The sequence below is a fragment of the Narcine bancroftii genome, chromosome 11 (genome assembly GCF_036971445.1).
Source record: "Narcine bancroftii isolate sNarBan1 chromosome 11, sNarBan1.hap1, whole genome shotgun sequence".
Taxonomy (NCBI): Eukaryota; Metazoa; Chordata; class Chondrichthyes; order Torpediniformes; family Narcinidae; genus Narcine; species Narcine bancroftii.
The window spans coordinates 99,158,492-99,174,490 of NC_091479.1; the positions used below are offsets into that span (position 1 = coordinate 99,158,492).

Here is a 15,999-nt window from a genome sequence, read left to right on the forward strand (position 1 = left end):
GGGGAGTATTATCTATAATGTTATTGTTTGTCTTTCGGGTGGCTTCGTGGAGGGGGAGGAACCTGCAGATACAGCGACAGTTAAATGTTTTCAAAGAATGTGTCTGAAAATAAAGTAAAATGCTTTAAGGTTCATATAGTCATGCAAGTTTGTTAAGTACAGTATAGTATTTTTTCCTTTTAAACTGTTTATTCTTAATGCAGATGTATTAGTTAGCCACTGTAAGAGAAGTTTCAAGCAAATGGAAAATACACGTATCCGGCATCTACTAATTTCTGTAGGTGCTGGATAACAGGGGTTTTACTTTGCAAAGGAATGCAAGCTTGGTCAGTGCAACCTGATGTTATATCAGAGTTATGAAGGTTAAAATTGGCATTCTTACAAATCTCTACTGCCTCATCAATTTTTTGGAATTAAGCAGAGAAGTTCGAAAGAAAATTAGAATAATAATTTCTTTCTGTATTTTTTTTTTTAAAGAATATTCGGGCAGAACGGTAAGCTGTGTGGTTACAGCGACCTGGACTCTAATCTGTCTGTAAGGAGTTTGTATATTCTCCCCAGGTCTGCATGGGTTTCCTCCCACCATTCAAAAAATGTACAGGGGTGGCATGGGCTCATGGGCTGCAAGGGCCTGTTGTCATGCTATAGGTCTAAATTAAAAATTTTATTTAAATTTTTTGTTCAGGAGAATGGGGTTAATTGAAAAATAGAAACATGATATAATTCATACAAGTGGCATCTGCTCCTCATACTAGATCATGGCCTAACTGGACCAATCTGTTTTATAATCTTCCATGAATACAGTGTGGTATATCCAAGTGAGAAAGTATTCCTAAAGGATAAAGCTAGATATAAGGGATGGATCTATTTATTGGCTTTGGCATCCAAGTTGTGTGCATTTAAGTACATTTGCTGGTCTGTATTAAAGAGGCTTAATTTTGACTCTAACTACATTTACTGAATCCAAATTGGGAAAAAAAGTTTGTACTTTTTAAGCCCTCAGATGCAATTCCAGAAGAAAACCAAATTTTTAATTGTGATTATTTTGCTTTTCTTTCCTTCCTCCATTTCATTGCTGCTGTCTGCGACTGGCCATGGCATAGCATTAGGTGTCCCAACTAAAAGTGGAAGTTGGTGTGTTCGGGTCCATCATAAACTAGTATAAAAGGAAAATGTCAACTGTGCAAGTTATTGGTGAGACACATTTAGATGTGTGCAGTTCTGGTTGCCCAGCTTTTGAAAGGACCTCACTAACCTGGAAAGGATGCAAAAAAGATTCATTAGATGTCAGGATTGAAGGGGTTGAGTGATAGGCAGAGTTTACATTGTCAGAGTATATTCTTTAGGAGGCTGAGAGGTGACCAATATAGAGTTATAGAAAGAGGCGTGGCCAAAGTGAATGCTCACAGTCCTTTATCTAGAGGTTGATGATTCTGGAGGTGGAGGGGAAAGGTTTAAGGTGAGATGGGAGAGATTTGAAAGCAACATTTTCCTCTCAGAGGGTAGTCTTATCTGAGATGACGTGCCAAGAGAAGATATAGAAGTGGGTTCAATTAGACAGTCAAAAGACATTTGAACAGATATATGGATAAGGATAGGGACCAAATGCAGGCCAATGAGACCAGCTCAGAATACCAATGGTTGGCATGGACAAGTCAGGCTGAACGATTTGTTCTGCACTAGGACTTAACTGGAGGGACTCAGCAGGGTCTGGTGGCATCCATGAAAGAGGAACAGTCAGTTTAGGCTTTGGGTTGGGTCCCTTTATCGAGATGCTATTTAATGATTGTCAGGATTCCCCTCCGGTCAGTTGCAATTAAAATTATGCATTGGGAAAGAAATTGATATTAAGGATCTACTGACAGTGATCTGCCTTGTAACATTATCTTGGCACAGGGCCCTGACCTGAAACTGACTGATCTTTTCTCTCCACGGATACTGACTGACCTGCTGACTCCCTCCAGCTTCCCCTTCCTTGCTCAAAATGAAACAAAACCATTGAGCGTTAGTTTTGTCTCTCCAACAAGAAGGGAGGTGGAAGTGAACTGAAACTGTTGTTTTATACTGGGTTTGTATGTTTGGGATCAGGGTTCTGTTTTTCAGACATTGCTCATTGCAATGTGGGAGAGAGAGAGATCAAAGAGCAAGCTTAGTGGGGAGATTAAATTAAAATTGTAAATTCAAAAGGAAAGCCTCGAAATGTTACAAAGGCTCTGTTATCAATCTCATTGATGGGATTTTCCAGGATTGTTGTTTAAAAGAGGGCTTGCAAGATCAAGGAAGTTCCCTACCATCCTGCACACAGCATCTTCCAGCTACTCCCATGGGAGAAAAAGATATAGAAGTATCAGAGCCAGAACTACCAGTTTCTTCCCACGGGCAGTGAGAACTGCTGAATAACTGCTCAAACTACTCCATGTGATTCTACCATTTATTTTAATATTTTAGATAGATATCTATATTTCTCTCTATCTATATATCATAGATGGAGAGATAGTGTTTGTATGTGTTACAGTATGTCTGTATGCATGCTTTACACTGAACTGCACCAAGAACAGTGAATGCTGTTTTGTCATGTTGTACTGGTACAATCAGATGACAAAAACTCAAACTTACTGGCAATCTGCCTTGTAATGTAGTTACTAATGCCACCCTGCTTTAAAATCCACAGTAGTTACAGCTTGTGACCTTTAACATGGTACAATCTTCTTTTTTTTTTTTAATTTTTTATTTACATGGTACAATCTTCTTAGCAACATCATGTCTTCACTCCACACCCCCACCACCAAACACACTGCAAATTAATGAACCCACAATCCTGAATATCTGCATGGATGATCATGAATTACAAGTTCAATTCCTATCTCTTGGAATTTAAATAGATTCTGAATTGAGATCCGGAGTTTGTAATGGTGAACACATTATCATACTTCATCTGATTCCTTCCCGTCTTTCGGGAAAGTAGCAATCCTCGTGTCCAACTTTAGATGCATGCAACTTCCGTGAAATCAGTTCTGGATACAAATGATCATGTACATCATACAAATATGGACCAAAATTCTTACTAGCTGCAGCCAAACTACAAAACAACCACATTCTAAATAATGGAATTAAAAAGATAATACATGAGAAAAATAAATAAATATTTACAATTATTCTACTACAAAGTGACAGCAATCATGCAGTTAGACCTTTTAGTGGTGTCGAACAGTTCCCCAATTAGTGTAACAAGGTGAGGTTTAAGAGCCTGACAGTTGTTGGAAAGAAACTGGACTTCAGGCTTCTGCACCTTCCGCCTAGTGGGAGCAGTAAAACGAGGTTGCAACTAGGGTGATGGGGGCCCTTTATGATGTTGGTTGCCTTCTAGAGCCAGTGCCCCACATGGGAAGTTGATGCCTGTGACGGACCTGGCAATGTTTGACATCTTCTGCCCTTAGCAGTGCCACCCAAATGTTTTTTTTAAAAAAAATACTTCTGTCCTTCCTGGTAACTTCAGTAGGTCCATTAGAAGTCAATGCATTGGGAAGAAAGCAAGACCTTACAAGTCAATACTAGGTTCCAACCAATCATAACCTTGAGCAATGCATGATAATTCAAGCAGATGCTTTCCTTATACATTGAGAACAGAAATATTAGCAAGCTGCAGATAAACGTTGCAAGTATCCAATGAAGAGTGTAACTAAAAAAACTGTATGCTGCTATTCCTTGACAGAATAATTCAGGGAAAGGGAAATTAGAATGTGGTCTATGCATCCCTTAGGAAAGAAAACATTTATATAAAATATTCATTAACAGAATTTTATTGATTTAAAAACTAATCAATAACAATCAAATTTAAGATATTCATGCAGGAATAAGGGAAGCAAAGGATAACAATGCATTTGAAATTCAAAGATGAACAAATTCTGTTAACAAATGTGTTTGGGTGGCATGGTGAGCACCACATTATTACAGCACGAGAGATTGGGTTTGAATCCAGCGCTGTATGCAAGGAGTTTGTATATTCTCCCCAATCTGCATGGGTTTTTGCCAGGTGCTCCGGTTTCACCCCTCCAAAAAAAAATGTATGGACAGGTTTCATTCAATGCTCAGGGTATCTATCAAGGCAGATGTACAAAAGAAAAACATTGTTTTTGCGTGCTGTCCAGACAAATCAACTCACACGCAAGTACAATAGGATGTGCAAGAATAAAGACAACAGAAGCAGGAGCTACAATATTCATCCATTTTGATAATTGCTGTTCATCGACAGTTTACAAATGGATCTTCATTCAGAGAAGTAACAAACCCACTGTGATAGGACAGATCTATCACCAATGTATATAGTTACAGTATCTAGACTATGCTTACAGCGATTGGCTGAGAGCTAAGCCACGCCTATTGTCTGGGCCTTAAAGGGTTGTGTCCCTAGCCAGGTCAGATCATTCCGGACTGGTCGGCCACCTGAGAAGAGCTCCTGTCTTTTGCTAATAAAAGCCTTGGTTTGGATCAACAAGTCTTTGATTATTTCGACGAGCTCTACACCCACCTCCTTCAACATTCACAATAGGGAACCCTCCCATTGTGAAGGGGAGAAGCAGAGTTAACATTTCACACCAACTGCCCTTCTTAAAAACTGAAGAATTATCTGCAAGCTGAAAAGTTCCTTTTCTCAGAAACACAGCCTTTCCTGCTGAGCATCTCCAGCATTTTCTGACTGTCCATTCTTAAGCCTCAATGTCTGTGAAGGAAGGAGTCACGTGATGGAGTAGTGGCCGGTCAGGGAATTCCAGCCCTCTCCCGAAAAGTTAAAAAAAAAACACACAAAGCACAAAGGTACAAGATTAAAATTTATAATACAGTAAAAATAAAGGAGAGAAGAAAATGGCAGCGAAGAGAGAAAAGTCGAAAACAACGGGAAGAAAAGAGGAAGAAAGAATGTCGGAAGAAGAAGGTGAAGGCCTTACCTGTCCGAAGAGGCCCGCCGCGGAGAGAGAAGCCCGCTCCCGCAGGTCAGTGGAAGTCCCGGGCTCGGAACAACACAAAAATGGCTCACAGAGCCGAGTAAAAGTGCGCAGCCGCGCATGAAAAAAAACACACTGACGGGAGGGGGGAACAGCTGCAGAGTCGATCTCCACAGCTGAGAGAGACACCTGCAGCACAGCAGCAGGTGCAGAACACAGACAATAACGACAACAAGAAAGAAGAGGGTAAAAAGAAAACAAGGAAACAACAGATGGTCAACCCAGAGGAAGAAGAAGAACAGAAAGAAATGGAAGAAGAGAAAGGCAAGACAATGGATGTATCTTTTTTTTAAAGAATATATGGAATCAGTGAAAGAATGGTAATTACAAGAATTTAATGAGATAAAAAGAAGAATTAAGAATGCAGAAGAAAAAATGAATAAAATAGAAATGGTCATGTCAGAGATAGGAAAAAGAGTGGAAAATATGGAAGAACGAGAAATAATTGTAGAAATGGAAGTAGAGGACTTAAAAGAGAAATTAGAAGAATCTAATAGAAAAGTTAAAGAGGCACATGAGCTGTTAGCTCAGAGGATAGATATAATGGAAAACTATAATAGAAGAAATAATATAAAGATAGTGGGCCTTAAGGAAGATGAAGAAGGCAAGAATATGAGAGAATTTATAAAAGATTGGATCCCCAGGGTCCTAGGAAGACCAGAATTACAGGAAGAAATGGAAATAGAGAGGGCACATAGAACTTTAGCCCCGAAACCACAACCGCAGCAAAAACCAAGATCCATTTTAGTAAAATTCTTAAGATATACAACAAGAGAAAATATATTGGAGAAAGCAATGAAGAAAGTAAGAGAAGACAAAAAGCCACTGGAATATAAAGGTCAAAAAATTTTTTTCTATCCAGGCATAAGTTTTGAACTCCTGAAGAAGAGGAATTAGTTCAATACAGCAAAAACGATCTTATGGAAAAAAGGATATAAATTTATGTTAAAGTACCCAGCGGTACTTAAAATAGTTATTCCAGGGCAACAAAACAGACTATTCTCAGATCCAGAGGAAGCAAGAAAATTTGCAGAACTACAAAACAAGCAGAGAGATGAAGACATGTAATGAGAGTAAAAATGACCACGAACTATATGTGTGTGTATATATATATATATATATAGTGTGTATACATGAATGTATCCATATTTAGAGGAAAATATATAGAGTATAGACAAGAATTAATAAGGGAGGGAAAGGGAATAGAGGGAATAAGGAGGGAATTAAAAGAGTGACCTTTGTTACATATGAAAATTGAAATCTTTTCCGGGGGGGGGGCTGGGTGGGGAGGAATTACGGTCACTGCAAAATCAGTTGACGTTTGCGAGTGAATTCGCAAATCCAAATGGAGAGGGGAGATGTGGTTGCCCGACAAGGGATAAAGGGCAACTCAGGAGGGGGAGGGGAGAATGGGGTTAAAGAAGTTTTAAATAGGAGAATAAGGAAAATGTTTGATGTTTTAGAAATGTTGTCTTATAAAGTGTTCAAAACAAGAGAGCAGAAATGGATAAGAAAGAAAGGTGATGATGGAGAAACGGAAAGGGAAGATAAACAAAGTATGAAATGGCTACGCTGAACTATATGACTTTAAATATTAACGGAATACATAACCAAATCATAGCATAGCATTTGTGCAAGAAACACATTTAACTGAATTGGAGCACAAGAAATTAAAGAGAGATTGGGTAGGACATGTAACAGCAGCATCGTATAATTCAAAACCAAGATGAGTAGCTATATTAATTAGTAAAAATGTGCCAATTAAAATAGAAGAGGAAAGATCCAGCAGGGAGATATGTAATGATAAAATGTCAGATATATTCGGAGTTTTGGAATCTACTCAATGTATATTCACCCAACGAAGAAGATCAAAAGTTTATGCAAGATTTTTTTTTAAGATAGCAGATACGCAAGGGAACATATTAATAGGAGGGGATTTCAACCTGAATTTGGATTCAAATATGGACAAAACTGGGAAAAAAAATTAACAGAAAGAACAAAGTAACCAAATTTATAATTAAATCGATGGAAGAAATGCAACTTTTGGATATATGGAGGAAACAACACCCAAATGAAAAGGAATATTCATATTATTCGGGTAGACATAAAACATACTCAAGAATAGACCTATTTCTGTTATCAGCTCGTATGCAAGATAGAGTAAGAAAAACAGAATATAAAGCTAGAATATTATTGGACCATTCACCCTTGATATTGACAATAGAGTTAGAGGACATCCCTCCAAGAATGTCTAGATGGAGATTAAACTCCATGCTACTTAAAAGGCAGGATTTTAGAGAATTAATTGAAAGACAAATTAAAATGTACTTTGAAATAAATACGGAATCAGTGAAAGATAAGTTTATACTATGGGACGCAATGAAAGCGTTCATCAGAGGGCAAATAATGAGTTATGTAACCAAGATGAAGAAGGATTACAATCAGGAAACAGAGCAGTTGGAAAAGGAAATAGTAAATATAGAAAAAGAATTAGCAATGAAGGAAGACACAACTAAAAGAAGAGAATTGGTAGATAAAAAAATAAAATATGAAACACTACAAACATATAAGGTGGAGAAGAACATAATGAAGACAAAACAGAAATATTATGAACTAGGGGGAAACAAAAAACGCACAAAATTCTAGCATGGCAGCTTAAGACAGAACAAGCTAAGAAAATGGTATTGGCATCAAGGAAAAAAAACAAACAAATCACATATAATCCAACGGAGATCAAGGAAAACTTTAGAGAATTCTATGAACAATTATACCAAACTGAAAATGAAGGGAAAGAAGGCAAAATAAATGAATTTTTAACTAAAATTGAACTACCAAAATTACAAATAGAGGAACAAAATAAATTAATAGAACCATTTGAAATAGTAGAAATACAAGAGATAATAAAAAAAATACCAAATAATAAAACACCAGGAGAGGATGGCTTCCCAATAGAATTCTATAAAACATTTAAAGATTTATTAATTCCTCCCCTCCTGGAAGTAATCAACCAGACTGATAAAACACAAAGCTTACCAGATTCATGTAAAACAGCAATAATTACAGTAATACTAAAGCAAGGGAAAGATCCACTCGCACCAGCGTCATATAGACCAATATCATTACTTAACACAGATTATAAGATAATAGCTAAACTATTAGCAAACAGATTAGCAGAGTATGTACCTAAAATGGTAAATCTAGACCAAACTGGATTTATTAAAAAAAGACGCACAACAGACAATATTTGTAAATTTATTAACTTAATTCATGCAGTAGAAGGGAGTAAAGCGCCAACAGTAGCAGTTGCTTTAGACGCAGAGAAGGCCTTTGACAGAGTAGAATGGAATTATTTATTCAAAGTATTGCAAAAATTCAGTTTACCAGAGAAGTATATTAATTGGATTAAAGCATTATATAAGGGGCCATTGGCGAAAGTGACTGTAAATGGATATATATCAAAGCAATTTAACTTAAGAAGGTCAACACGGCAGGGATGCCCACTATCACCCTTATTGTTCGCGTTAGCTATAGAACCACTAGCAGAATTGATAAGAACAGAAAATAATATAAAAGGGATAAAAATAAAAGACAAGGAATATAAAATCAGTTTATTTGCGGATTATGTTATAGTATACTTAACAGAACCATAACTATCAATAAAAGAATTATATAAGAAATTGAAGGGATTATGGAGAAGTGTCGGGTTACAAGATTAACGTAAATAAAAGTGAAGCAATGCCAATGAATAGTGCGGATTTCTCAAAATTTAAGAAGGAGTCACCATTCAGATGGCAAATGCAAGCAATAAGATACCTAGGTATACAAATAAATAAAAACCTCGGCCATCTATATAAACTCAATTATTATCCACTAATGAAAAAAATTACAGGACGATTTAGAGCATTGGAAAGATTTACCTTTAACACTAATAGGAAGGATAAACTGTATTAAAATGAACATTTTCCCAAGGATATTATACCTATTTCAGGCATTGCCAATATACTTGACAGAGAAATTCTTCAAGGAGTTAAAGAAAATAATAAGGAAATTTTTATGGAAGGGGGGAAACCGAGGATAGCACTAGATAAATTAACAGAATGGTATAAACAAGGAGGCTTACAACTGCCAAACTTTAAAAATTATTATAGAGCCGCACAATTAAGATATCTATCAGATTTTTATCAAACAAGGGAAAAGCCAGATTGGACTAGATTAGAACTAGATAAAATAGGGAAAAACATACCTGAACACATATTATATAAATGGGATGAAAAATTGGTACAACGTAGGAGTTCTCCAGTATTACATCATCTACTCAATATTTGGAAAAAGATTCATGTAGAAAGGAATAAAACAAATTACCAATTACCAAAACTAATATTGACGCAAAATAAGTTACTCCCTTTTACAATAGATAACCTTTCCTTTAGAGAATGGGAGAAAAAAGGGATCAAAAGAATAGAAAATTGTTTTTCAGGAAATAGATTATTATCCTTTGAACAAATGAAAGATAAATACAATATAACTCAAGATGCAGTGCTGGCATATTACCAATTGAGATCCTACTTGAAGGACAAATTAGGAAGCAGTCTGAGGTTACCAGAGGGAAGTAACTTTGAATATGTGATTACAGATACAATGATAATCAAAAGATTTATAACAAATATGTATATTAAACTGCAAGAAAAGGAGAATGAGGAAACAAATGGTAAAACTAAACAAAAATGGGAACAAGATTTAAATGTAAAGATAAAAAAGGAAACATGGGAGAAGTTATGTTCTGGAACGATGAGAAATACAATAAATACGAGGTTACGTATGATACAATATAACTGGATACACAGGCTATTCATTACGCCTCAAAAGTTAAATAAATGGGACCCAACGGTATCTGACAGATGTTTTCGATGTAAAAAAGAAATGGGAACAACAATTCATGCAATCTGGACATGTGAGAAAGTAGAAAAATTTTGGGAAGATCTAAACCAAATATTAAACAAAATTACAGAAAACAATATACCAAAAAATCCAGAGATCTTCCTCCTAAGTAACAAAAAAACAAAGAATTTGGAATTGATTTGGATGGTGCACAAAAAAGATTTGTTAAGATAGCTCTAGCCATAGCAAAAAAATGTATTATGTCAACCTGGAAATTGGAAGATAATTTGAAAATACAACAATGGTATATAGAAATGAATAAATGCATTCCATTAGAAAAAATAACATATAGTTTAAGAAATAATATTGAAATATTTGAACAAATATGGGAGCCTTACATGAAACACAATAGAGAAAACCTACCGGGGACATTCACTACCTAAATTAACGAAAGGAGAAGGAAATGAAAAGAATTGACTCAGTGGAATTTCTTGTTTATTTTTATTGAATGACAACATTGTCTGACTGGTTTAATGTATCTTAGATTTTGTACTTTAAATGGATGGGAGGAGGGAGGGGGGGGAAGAAAATGACACTGTATATATTTGAAAAGGAAAATGTATGCATCATGGTCAATGTGGTTTATGGTGTGAAAAATTAAAAAAAAAATGTCTGTGAACTCTCCAGCCAAATGGCCTTAACATTGACTTCTCGGCTTTCTCCTAAACTTGCTTGCCTTCTTTCCTCTCCCCTTTCCAGATGTTCCAGTTCTCCACTCTCTTCCCCCTTACTCACCCAGCCAGCCACCCCTCCTCCCTCTGATCACTAATGTCCCCTTCCTCCCCCACCTATCATTTCTTGCCTTTGTCACTTCCCTCTTCCTTTGTTCGGATGCCTACTGGCATTCTCTCATAACTTGAAGAGCTCAAGCCTGAAATGTCAGTTATGTATTTTTACATTTGCTGCATAAAGGAAGTTATTTGACCTGCCGAGCTTCTCCAGCAATTTGTGCTTTTACCTCTGTGATTAACACCGTTGAAACTTTATTTTTTGCACTTGAAACGCACGGAGGCTCAACTTCAGTTATGATCTTGGGTTCCACAATACAACTGACTACACCCTACACTCTTGCTTTATTGTAACAGAATGTTTTTATTCCCACATTGTATGTTGCACTATGTGGCGGTTGACTTGCATTTCGGTACACGTGACAATGACCAACTCAACTATTGACACCACCTGAATGTTTCTCGATTTCAATGTCTCCCTGTGTGGCATTTAATCAAATATTAGTTATGGAGTCACATTCAAGTACAGAAACAGCATCACTGTTAAGTTAATTAAAATGGATCTGCCAAATGTAAGATGGAATATCAAAGTTGCATGCTGGATGCTTCATACATTAAATCTTGGCCAGTGCCCTACTTTAATATAGCATTTAAGACATAGAAACAGAAATAGACTATTCAGCCCATTGAGTCTATCCTGCCATTCAATCATGAGCTGATCCATTTTTCCACTCAGCCTCACTTACCTACTAGCCTTCTCCCCACAACTTTTGATGCCCTGGCTAATCAAGAACCTATCAATCTCTGTCTTACATGCACCCAATAACCTGGCCTCCACAACTGCCTATGGCAGCAAATTCCACAAATTTACCACCCTCTGGCTGAAGAAATTCCTTTGCATCTCTGGTCTAAGTGGACCCCTTCAGTCCTGAGATTGTGCCCTCTTGTTCTCGACTCTCTTACCAAGGGAAATAATCTTTCTACATCTATTCTGTCCACATCCTATTGACAGACCAACAGTACCTCGAAGTGTACTTTGAATATTAAGTTAATAAACACTTGTCACAGTTAGCAGAACACCGTTACAGTGCCAGTGACCAGAGTTAGAATCCAGCACTGTCTTTAAGGAGTTTGTACATTCTCCTTATGCTTCTGTGGGTCTCCTCCATGTGCTCGGATTTCCTCTTGCCCTTCAAAACGTACGGGAGCTGTAGGTGAATTGGGTGGCACAGGTTAATGGTTGGAAGTTACTGTACTGTATGTCTAAAAAAAAATACATTTATCAATTGTTTTATTTCATAGCAGCTCACATTTTAGTTTAAACAATGGGCTTATGGTTTGTGAGCCAACAACCTTATAAAGTGAATGTGAAATCTCTTACATAGACATTGCCACATGTGTTTAAAAAAAAAGTGGAAAATCATTTCTGCTCCTCTCACTGCAAACACTGCCTGACCGACTTAGTATTTCCAGTATGGATTTCTTTTTATTTCCAGTTCAACTGCTTTTGAATTGAATTGGTTATTGTCAAGTAAATCAACCCATACTTAAGTACAACCATTGGTGCAAGAATAAAACAAGAATGCAGAGTATAATGTTACAGGAAGCAATACAGTTAAAACAATGCAAGGGTCACAAGACAGGGTTTGAAAGATCAAGAAATCATCTTTGACTGAGAGGTCTGTTCAAGATTCTGATGAAAGCAGGAAAGAGACTATCTTTTTAAACACGCACATTTTGCCCAATCAGAAGGGACAGAAAAGAGTGATCAGGATACAATGGGCTTTTTAATATGTTGGCAGCTTTCTGGAGGCAGTGTAGACAGAATCAGTGGAAAGGAGGTCAGTGTGTGATGGCCTGAACTGCAATCAGAACTCTGCAGTTTCCTCCAAGCTATGATGCAATTGGATAGGTTATTTTATAAAATGTAACATTTTTAAAATTTACACATACAGCACGGTAACAGGCTCTTTCAGCCCACAAGCCTGTGCCACCCAATTAACCTACAACCCCCGTACGTTTTGAAGAGTGAGAGAAAACCGGAGCCCCCAGAGGAAACCCACACAGACACGGGAAGAACATACAAACTCCTCACAGACAGCGCGGGATTCAAACCTGGGTTGCTGGCGTTGTAACAGTGTTGTGCTAACTGTGCCAGCACACTGTGGTGCATCCATAAAATGACAGTTAATTCTTAAAATGAGTGATGTTTGGACATTAATTCAATTTTTAAAAATTTTTGATTACAAGTAAAAAAAAAAGGAACTAAAGTAGCACATAGGAACTGTGACAGTTTTCGTGGCACCCACCAAGGGCAGATATGATGCATATCCTTCAAATCAATACAGTATGCAGAAGATGCAAATATAAAAACACTCTTTCGCTTTCACTGCAAACACAAGGTCACATTTCAACAAACAATGCCTTAAAGATTTGGTCATTTAAAACAGTTGGAAGATGTGGCAGAGGTTCAACGGAATCAGGTCAGGCCACAGATATACAAGCAGCAGCTTGACGAACAGTACATCATGGTCTGGTATGGGAAAACCAATACCCCTGAGCATAAAGCTGTCCAAAAGGTAGTAGACACAGCCCAGGACATCACAGGCAAAATCCTACTCACCATCGAGAGCATCTATGGGGAACGCTGTCGTCGGAGAGCAGCAGCAATCGTCAAAGATTCACACCACCCAGAAAACACTCAGTTCTCGCTGCTGCCATCAGGAAAGTGGTATCGGTGCCACAAAAACTTGTACCAACAGGTTCAGAAACAGCTGCTACCCCTCCACCATCAAACTCCTCAACCTCAAACTCAATCAGAGATTAATTTAAGGACTCTTACTTGTGCATTTCATTGATTTTCTTTGTTCTCTCTGTATTGGTTTGTTTATATTTGTTATCAGTTTACAGTTTTTATTTGTTTACATGTTTACACTGTGTACAGTTTATTTTTTGCACTACCAATTAGTGCTAATTCTGCCGTGCCCGCAGGAAGGAATCTCAGAGTTGTATGTGATGTCATGTATATATTCTGTCAATAATCTGAAATCTGAATCTCTATGGAAAGGTGATTGGAATTATGCATCGAATATAAACCATCAGTAGCACTGGAAGAGGGAGCAGAACACCAGATCTAAGCTCTGCTTTCTTGCTCCATTAACTTTGCCATCCTGTGGAAATTAAATAGACAGGTCACATGTTGCTGTAACAGTGCAGACTGGGGAAGACAAAGAGAGCTGCTCAGGACCCTACAACCTGGTCCTGATACCAACAGACTTTAAACATCCTGTTAAAAGAACCGATAGTGGGTTTTTTCCATCCTGCAAAAAAAAAAATGGGGGGGGAAATCTTGTGCTCAAGATGTCAGCGTCTATGTTCAACAGTAGCCATGAGGGAATGCAAAGTCCAGGGAAGCAGCCGAGTGGTGCAGAGTACCAGTGACCAGAACCCCTCCCCCATTGAGAAGGAGAAGCTTAGGAGATGACCCTGCAGGGAAGGTGACCATGGCAGCAGGCCAGCAAGGGGCTCAGCGGCTGAAGGACTCGCACCATGGGCTGTTGGAGACTGGCTCACAGGAACCAGGTATCAGAATTGGGATTCATGAGGGTGCCAAGGGCAAGAAGGGCTGCTAAAGGGTCTCGGGCACTGAAAGCGTCCTGATTGTGGATCTGGAGCTTGGGCTGCTGATGGATCGAACGAGTCTGTGCAGCAGCCGATGCTGCAGGAGTACTGGAAGTGAATCCGGAGGGACTTTCTTCTGCTTCTCTTTCACTGTAAGGAATGCCGGGCAATGCTCATTGGCAACTTATTGTTGGCCTTATGGCAGGCAAAAGGAAGTTTCAGGTAGATTACATTTTTTGTATACATTACATTAAAAGGAATCTTGAATCTTTTGTTTTGCACAATGAAATCCATTTCCAGTGCTCCATCTTCAAGATGACACATTTTATTTTTACCAGCTGTGAAACTCAATTACAAAATGCAATTGCAATTTATTTATCTTAAAAATGTAATTTTTTTTAGCAATATGTGCACCTGTAATGCTGCCACAAAACAACATGTTCACAACAATAAATTCTGATACCTCATGTTCTGAATAGAACGCACTGCTGGCATTTCCCTATTGTGTGGCCTTTATCCTCTCTTTTCATTTCAGCAAGACCTTCAGAAACAGAATGGCAGCCAGAATGAAATGAGGACATCAACTGTGCAAAACACAGCATGGTTTAAATCTGTACAACTAGATTTACACAGTGAGGCAATGAAATGGCAATATCCCCTCAACCATAATGATGCATCTCTTCTGAAATCAAAACAGTAGCGACACAGTAAGTAATTAAGCTCAATTTTATCATCGACCGATTGTACAAGTACAGCCAGATGAAACTGTGCAAACACTCAACCAGGCATAACACACAAACAGTACATATTAGATACAAAAATCAATAAATATTGTTTCATAAATAGTAGAATCTTAGAGGGTTTGTAGGAACAGTTCATCAATTCATTCAGTTCTTCAGCCTGTTGGTGCTGGCTTTGATACCCCTGTATCTATTTCCTGATGCTGGGAGTAGCTGAAAGATGGGGGTGTGGGTGTGGGTGTGAGAAAGGGGTCCTCAATGATTTTGCAACATTCCCAGTAGATCACGTCGATGGGGAGAGGAAGATCCCAGTGATCCTCTCTTATAGCCCTGTGGATTGACCTCCAATGTGATGCTCTACAGCAGTGGTTTTCAAACTGCCCCCCTCATCTCATATTTCTCTTTAAGCAATCCCCATGCCACAAGTGCTCTGGGTTTAGTAAGGGTCCAGTGATTGCTTAAGGTGGTATGTGAGTGGTAAGGAAAGGTTGAAAATCACTGCTTTAGACCAAATTGTTATTGAAATATTTTGCTTGAGGACAATGGTCATTGGCCCACTTCCTTTGGAGTTATGAAACCGTGCACATAACGAGTCAATTGGTTTTCAAAATTTTTCTTTCCACTCACATACCACCCAAGTAATCCCTTACTAATCACAGAGCACTTAAAATGGAATATGAGTTTAGGGGGCAGTTTGAAAAACACTGCTACAGTAACTGTACCAGAACACTCTTGAAAGAAAATTGACAGGATTGTGGCCCATAGCCTTGCCCTCTTCAGCCATCTCATGAAGCAGAGTCGCTATTGTTCATGAAATGCAAAATGTCTTCTGGCAACTAGATACCGTTAAGAGCACTTCATTGGAGATGAGCCTTATTTGTCATATTTTGATATCTCCAGAAGACACATTTCCAACCCAGTCGATGGACATCAGTAAGACTGCACAGATCCAATTGTGCTCGCTAGATT

The 15,999-nt window shown here is 38.0% G+C and overlaps 1 protein-coding gene and 1 long non-coding RNA gene across 4 annotated transcripts in view; one reads left to right on the plus strand and one right to left on the minus strand.

Annotated features, from left to right (window-relative positions):
• Positions 1–15,999, plus strand: part of LOC138746195 (uncharacterized) — a 194,234-nt gene that overhangs the window by 114,867 nt on the left and 63,368 nt on the right. For both annotated transcript variants that reach the window (XR_011346794.1, XR_011346793.1), the window contains exon 4: positions 14,826–14,997. This is a non-coding gene — a long non-coding RNA (uncharacterized lncRNA). The remainder of the gene's footprint in view (positions 1–14,825; positions 14,998–15,999) is intronic.
• ppm1h (protein phosphatase, Mg2+/Mn2+ dependent, 1H) overlaps positions 1–15,999 on the minus strand; it is a 113,099-nt gene that overhangs the window by 84,600 nt on the left and 12,500 nt on the right. The window lies entirely within an intron of this gene.